This window comes from Tachyglossus aculeatus, chromosome 1, assembly GCF_015852505.1.
Source record: "Tachyglossus aculeatus isolate mTacAcu1 chromosome 1, mTacAcu1.pri, whole genome shotgun sequence".
Classification (NCBI taxonomy): domain Eukaryota; kingdom Metazoa; phylum Chordata; class Mammalia; order Monotremata; family Tachyglossidae; genus Tachyglossus; species Tachyglossus aculeatus.
In genome coordinates this window covers 38915189-38922584 of record NC_052066.1, presented here as the reverse complement: position 1 = coordinate 38922584, position 7396 = coordinate 38915189, and the positions used below count along the sequence as shown (strand labels likewise).

Here is a 7396-nt window from a genome sequence, read left to right as displayed (position 1 = left end):
CCCCTTCATCCTTGACCTGTTCTGGTCCAACTCTCTCCTCCTCCTCGCCATCATGGAAACCTGCCTCGCCCCCACTGAGACGGTCTCCCCTGCTGCTCTCTCCAGTGGAGGCCTCTTCTTCTCCCACTCCCCCAGACTCATGGGGAAAGGAGGAGGTGTTGACTTCCCTTCTGGTGCCCCAAGATCTGCCCTTACCTCTCCATCCAAACTGCTACCACGTGAGTATAATCACTCATCCTATCATGAATGGATTACTGCAGCAGCCTCCTTTCTGGCCTCCCAACCTCCTGTCTCCCCCGACTTCAGTCCATACTTCACTCTGCTGCCCGGATTATCTTTCTACAGAAACGTTCTGGGCATGTAACTGCCCCCTCAAAAATCTCCAGTGGTTGTCTATCAACCTCCGTATCAAACAGAAACTCCTCACTATTGACTTCAAAGCTCTCCATCACCTTGTCCCTTCTTACCTCACCTCTCTTCTCTCCTTCTACATCCCAGGCTGTACACTCCGCTCCTCTCGTGCTAACCTTTTCACTGTGCCTCGTTCTCGCCTGTCCCACCATCAACCCATGGCCCACATCCTACCTCTGGCCTGGAACACCCTCCCTCCTCAAATCTGCCAAAAAAATCACACTTCCCCCTTTCAAAGCCCTATTGAAAGTTCACCTCCTTCAAAAGACCTTTCCAAACTAAGACCCCCTTTCCCTCAGGTCCCCATCCCCTCCGCATCGCCCAGATTCACTCCCTTTGCTCTACCCTGCTCTCTCCACTGAACAGTACTTGTGTATTTATGTCCTGTCTTACGCCGTCGAGCCGTTTCCGACCCATAGCAACACCACGGACATCTCTCCCAGAATGCCCCGCTCTCCATCTGCAATCATTCTGGTAGTGTATCCATAGAGTTTTCTTGGTGAAAATATGGTAGTGGTACACTATTGCCTCCTTCCGCGCAGTAAACTTGAGTCTCCACCTTCTACTCTTTCCTGGGGCACTGCTGCCCAGTACAGGTGAGTTTTGACTTGTAGCAGATTGCCTTCCACTTGCTAGCCACTACCCAAGCTAGGAATGGAATGGGTAGGCCTCTGCTTGACTCACCCCGCCATGGCCGAGACTGGTAGAGCACTGGAAACTCTCCAGTTGTGACTCTGAGAGGGGTGTGTATATATGTACTTGTCTATAATTCTGTTTATCTATATTGATGCCTGTTTCTTGTTTTGATGTCAATCATCCCTCTTCTACTGTAAGCCCGGTGTAGGCAGGGATTGTCTCTCTTTATTGCTGAATTGTACTTTCCAAGCACTTATTACAGTGCTCTGCACACAGTAAGCGCTCAATAAGTATGATTGAATGAACGAATGAATGAGTGAATATCAAGTGCTTAAAGCGTAAGGATCTGAGTACAGATCTGTAGAGAGGAGGGCAGATAGGGGAAATGAAAGCTTTGTCAGTAAAGGCCTCTTGGGGAACATGAGATTTTAGGAGAGCTTTGATGACCAGAAGAGTGACGGTCTGTCCTATAAGACAGAGGAGAGAGTTCCAGGCCAGAGTGAAGATGTGAGCAAGGGGTGGTGGTGGGAGAGAGGAAATCGAGGTACAGTATTTAGATTGGTAATTTCTATTCTCTCTCAGTTTAATGACCTCTCACAACCAATGGAACAACCACATTTCTCCTGGCCAATAGAGCTGGGGTAGGCAGTAATTAGTGCGGTGGCAGATTTTTAACGGAATCTCCAAGGACAATCAGGCTCCACTCATCTTCTAGACTGTATGCTCATCATGGGCAGGGAACATATCTGGTAACTCTGTTGCATTGTACTCTTCCAAGCACTTAGAATAGTGATCTGCACATAGTAACTGCTCAGTAAGTGTGATTGATTGATTGATGCATGATCTCAGGCCAGCTTAACTAACCTGTGTGCCTGTGGCTGCTTTTCTGGTAGTAGTGGTTTGATACCCCATAGGGGCACCTACTCCAACCCCAGCCCACGTTCTTGTGATTGTAGAAGGGGTTCAAAATCCTCTGGAGGCAATGGCCCATGCAGTCGCAGATGCAGGAACCAGTGAGATAATGATAAAAAATTTTATAATGATTGTGGTATTTTTTAAGAGTTTACTATGGGCGAGGCAATGTTCTAAGAGCCAGGGTGGATACAAGCAAATTGGGTTGCACACAGTCCTTGTACCACATGGGGCTCATAGTCTTAATCCCCATTTTACAGTTGAGATAACTGAGGCACAGAGAAGTGAAGTGCCTTGCCCAAGGTCACACAGCAGATGAGTTTTAGAGGTGGGATTAAAACCCAGGTCTTCCTGACTCCCATGTCTGAGCTCTCTCCACTAGGCCATGTTGCTTCTGGGAAGTAAAGGTGGGAGGAAGAAGGTGACAGTGGAAACATGCTCAGTAACAAATAACACAATAATTGACATTATTATTGTGGCACCATCCCCGGCAGTGTTTAACAGGAGTTCCTTATAATCATGTCAAAAAGCTGAGTAGGACCTGGGATTATGAATTCACCTTGGCCCTGTTGAGTCAGAGGCCCAGGTTTTAAGCCCCATGAGCCTTTACGATAATCCTGTTTGTCCATACCTAATTCTATTGTCATAATACACAAGCTGTGTTGGATTGCTTTTGATTTATAGCAATATGCACCAAATTATGTACTAAGAGAACCCAAAGTCTCCTCTGCATTATAACTCCTACCTTTTAGAGAATGATCAATAGTTCATTCAACCTGGATGGATAATGATAATGATAATAATAACTGTAGTATTGTTATGCGCTAAATATGTGTCAAGCTCTGTATTAAGCCTTGGAATAGGTATAAAATAATCTGGGGTGACACAGTCCTTGTATCACATTTGGCTCAATCTAAGTAGGAGGGAGGACAGATGAGGAAACTGAGACACTGAGACACTTGTCCAAGGTCACAGTGCAGGCAACTTGCAGAGGCAGGATTGGAACCCAGGTCCTCTGAGTCCCAAGTCTGTGTTCTTTCTATTAAGCCATGGTGTTGATGGTTATGGTGAGTAGATATTGCCAGACCACATCTATGCTATAGGAATATGTGATCCTATGCATGGGATGAATTGTTCAAATTTGAGCAGCAAAAACACCAAACTTAATCACTAAAGAATAAATGTAGACAGAGGCATAATGAAAATGCTTATGAAAGTATACCAGTTTGTCTCAGAAAGTAGAAAAATCTTTTCTGCATGGAGCTAGATAATTTGAATAAATCAATATTGATATAGCCTATGCAGTTATTTCTCTTGCCTCTGAATAATGGGTTCTTTCAGTAATGTTAGCTGAGCAAATTTTGGGGATTTACATTTCTATTTTTCGTACTTTATTTTTTGCACAAACTAAGATATATTTCCTTGAAATCTTTCATATAACCAGAAATACAAGCAACAGCTAAGAAGTAATCTGATCTGTCCTTATACTGACTGTTTCAGGATACACAACCTTGATATTTAGAAGGATCCAGAATAAATGGTTGCTCTCAATTACTCTATCACTACTCCAGTAAAGCCAAAAGTGAGCTACCTACTATGTAAAAGAGCTTTGATTATATCACCATTGGATAAATTAGCCCCAGCTTTTATTCAGTATGACTGCAGAAGATTGGTTGAATATTCAGGGAAAACTGATTACATTCTTTCCAGATGAATTAGCCTCTATTGTATTTCTGAAGTTATCTATCTTTTCTGAGGGTTCAGTCCTTTTCACATTTGGATAGGGCAACATTTAAAATTGCTAGCAACATCAAATATAGAAAAAGAAGATGTTGGAGGCAAGTTTTGTTTCTACAGTTAGAAATCTAATTTTTAAAATTATTTTTGAGCTTTTAAACCTGGTATTTAGGTTTTAACCCTAAATACACATTTACCAAATAGCATGCTGTCCTACTCCCACAGGGTATTTGTGTTTCTGCTTATTGGTATTCATATGTCACATTTGATTTAATGAAGAGCTTTTGTACAATTTCACTAATTACTAAAGATAGAAATGAGGAATAAGTTAGGAACAGTTAAATGTGTTTTATTTGAATCAAGGTGTTTAATAAAGACATCTTGGGCATGAGCTGTGGAGTGCTGCTGGTGGAAATCCAGATCCCAGATTGGCCTGGGCCATCTCAATCACATCCTTACCGGCTTTAACTCTGCCCTCTCTTCTCCATCCTTATTGATTCAATCAATCAACCAATTCTATTTATTGAGCACTTGCTGTGTGTAGAACACTGAACTAAGCACTCACAAAAGGACGGTGTAAAAAGTTGGTAAGGGCTATCCCTGCCCACCCAGAGCTTACCATGTCGATTGCCCACACAATCAGTTTCAGACTTTTAGCTCTCTCCTCAAACTTCTGTCTCCCTGTCCCTCCATCTCTTGCCCATAATTCATTCATTCATTCAATCATATTTATCGAGTGCTAACTGTGTGCAGAGCACTGTACCAAGGGCTTGGGAAGTACAAGTCGACCTTACAATGTAATTAATTGATAGTAATAATAATAATAATAATAATGATAAATGATGATGATGGTATTCGTTAAGCACTTTCATTCATTCATTCATTTAATCATATTTATTGAGCGCTTACTTGTGCACTACTTTGTGCCAAGCACTGTTCTAAACACTGGGGTAGACACAAGGTAGTCAGTTTGCCCCACGTGGGGCTCAGTCTTCATCCCTATTTTTTAGATGAGTCCCAGAGAAGTAAAGTGACTTGCCCAAGGTCACACAGCAGACAAGTGGCAGAGCCAGGATTAGAACCCATAACCGTCTAACTCCCAGGCCCATGCTCTATCCACTACGCGATACTGCTTCAAAACCATTAAGCATTATCTCCTTAAAATATCTCTTTCTCCCTTCCAGTGCCTTCTGCCTCTTGACCCCTCTTTGAGTCTCACATCTTTTCCACAGCCTTTCAAAATAACTCCCACCTCCTCTCAAAATCTACCCTCTTCACCTGCATCTCCACCTCCGTCCCTCAGTACCTTATGAAAACACTTGTCCCCTCCCATCTTCCCTTTCTGACTGCCATCTTCAATTCCTCACTGTCCAATGGCTCCTTCACCACTGCTTTCAAACATGCCTCTGCATCCCCATCCTAAAACAAAACTTTCCTTTAACACCACAGCTCCCTCTATTTATCACCCATCTCGCTCCCACCATTCCTTTTCAAACTCCTTGAGTCAGTTGTCTACACCTGCTGCTGCCACTTCCTCGCTTCTAATTCTAATTGACCTCCTACAATCTGGATTCTATCCCCTTCACTCCACAAAGAACGTCCCCTTCCAAGGTCACCAGTGACCTCCATCTTGCCAAATCCTACAGCCACTTTCCCATCCTAATCCTTCTCTATTACTCCCCTGCCTTTGGCATCATGGATCATCCTTTTCTCCCAGAAACACCATCTAACCTTGGCTTCATTGAAACATTCCTTTCTTGGTTCTTCTCCTGTCTCTCTGCTACTCCTCAGTCTCTCCCTGGTTTCTTCCCTGTCCCCCACCACCTTACTATGGTAATCTCTCGAGACTCATCTCTGAGTCCCCTCCTATTCTCCATCTACGCCCACTGTTGTGGGGAATTTTTTCACTCCCACTGCCTCAACTACCACCTCTACATGGGTGTTTCCTAAATCAACTGCTCCAGCCCTGATCTATTTCCTTCTCTGAAATCTTGTATTTCCTTCTGCAGTTAGTACATCTCTACTAGAATGTCTGTCTGACTCCTCACACTTAATATCTCCAAAACAGAACTTCAAATCTTCCCACCCAAATCCTGTCATCGCTGTCTTTTCCATCAGTGTAGACAAGACCACCATCTTCCCTTCATTCATCTCACTCATTGACCCCACATATTCAGTATCACCAAATCCTGTCAGTTTGACCTTAATAGCATCTCTAAAATTCTCCCTTTACTCTTGATCCAAACTGCTACCAAGCCATTCCAAGTACTCATCACATCCCACCTTGGCTACTTCATCGGCCTCTTCACTGATCTCTGCCTCCTGTCCCTTCCATCTCCAGTCATACTATCAATCAATCAATCATATTTATTGAGCACTTACTGTGTGCAGAGCACTGTACTAAGCACTTGGGAAGTACAAGTTGGCAACATATAGAGACAGTCCCTACCCAACAGTGGGCTCACAATCTAGAAGGGGGAGACAGAGAACAAACATATGAACAAAATAAAATAAATAGAATAGATATGTACAAGTAAAATAAATAAATAAATAAATAGAGTAATAAATATGTACAAACATATATACATATATACAGGTGCTGTGGGGAAGGGAAGGAGGTAAGACGGGGGGATGGAGAGGGGGATGAGAGGGAGAAGAAGGACTACTTTCTGCTTCCCAGATCGTTTTTCTCAAAAATGTTCAGTTCAAATCTGTCCCCTCTTCCAGAACCTCCAATGCTTGCTCATCCTCCCCTAAATCCAATAAAATACCTTACCATTGGTTTTAAAGCATTTAGTCAGCTCTTTCCATCCAACCTTACCTCACTGACTTCCTAATGCAATCCGGCACACCAACTTCACTCTAACACCATCATAGTCTCTACACCTCAATCTTGTCTATCCCATCACTGACCCCTTGCCCATATCCTGCCTCTGGCTTAGGGTTCTCTCTTCATTTATATTTGATGGACTGCCACTCTTCCCACCTTCAAAACCCTCCTAAAATCAGATCTCCTCCAAGGGGCCTTCCCTTACCTAGCCCTCACTAAACCACCTCACCCTCCTTTCCATGTCACCTATGGAAGTTCAGCTAAGCTCTTGACATTCACCCCACCACAGCCCCACAACACTCATACATATACTTGCACATTGCCATTTCCCCTATCTGTAATTTATTTCAGTCTATATACCTCTCTATGCTGGAAGAGAAAGAGAAATGTCTTATGCAGCTCTCCTCCTCCAATCTAACTTCGCTTATTTCCCACTACAACCCAGCCTACATGCTTTGCCCCTCTACAGCTAACCTACTCACTGTGTCTCACTCTCATTGAGAAGCAGCATGGTGTAATGGCTACAGCCCGAGCCCGAGAGTCAGGAGGTCATGGGTTCTAATCCCAGCTCTGCCACTTGTCTGTTGTGTGACCTTGGGCAAGTCACTTTGCTTCTCTGAACCTCAATTACCACATCTGTAAAGTGGGGATTGAGACTGTGAGCCCCATGTGGGACAGGGATTGTGACCAACCCAATTTGCTTGTTTCCCTCGTCCCCCTCTCCACCCCCCATCTTACCTCCTTCCCTTCCCCACAGCACCTGTATATATGTATATATGTTTGTACATATTTGTTACTCTATTTATTTATTTACTTATTTTACTTGTACATCTCTATTCTATTTATTTTATTTTGTTAGTATGTTTGGTT

General features: G+C 43.4%; 1 non-coding gene across 1 annotated transcript; it reads right to left on the bottom strand.

Annotated features, from left to right (window-relative positions):
- Nucleotides 1-1017: 1017 nt before the first annotated feature.
- LOC119935475 lies at nt 1018-1155 on the bottom strand. Its single transcript, XR_005453360.1, has one exon. It is a non-coding gene; the product is annotated as a small nucleolar RNA SNORA7 (small nucleolar RNA).
- Nucleotides 1156-7396: the final 6241 nt, after the last annotated feature.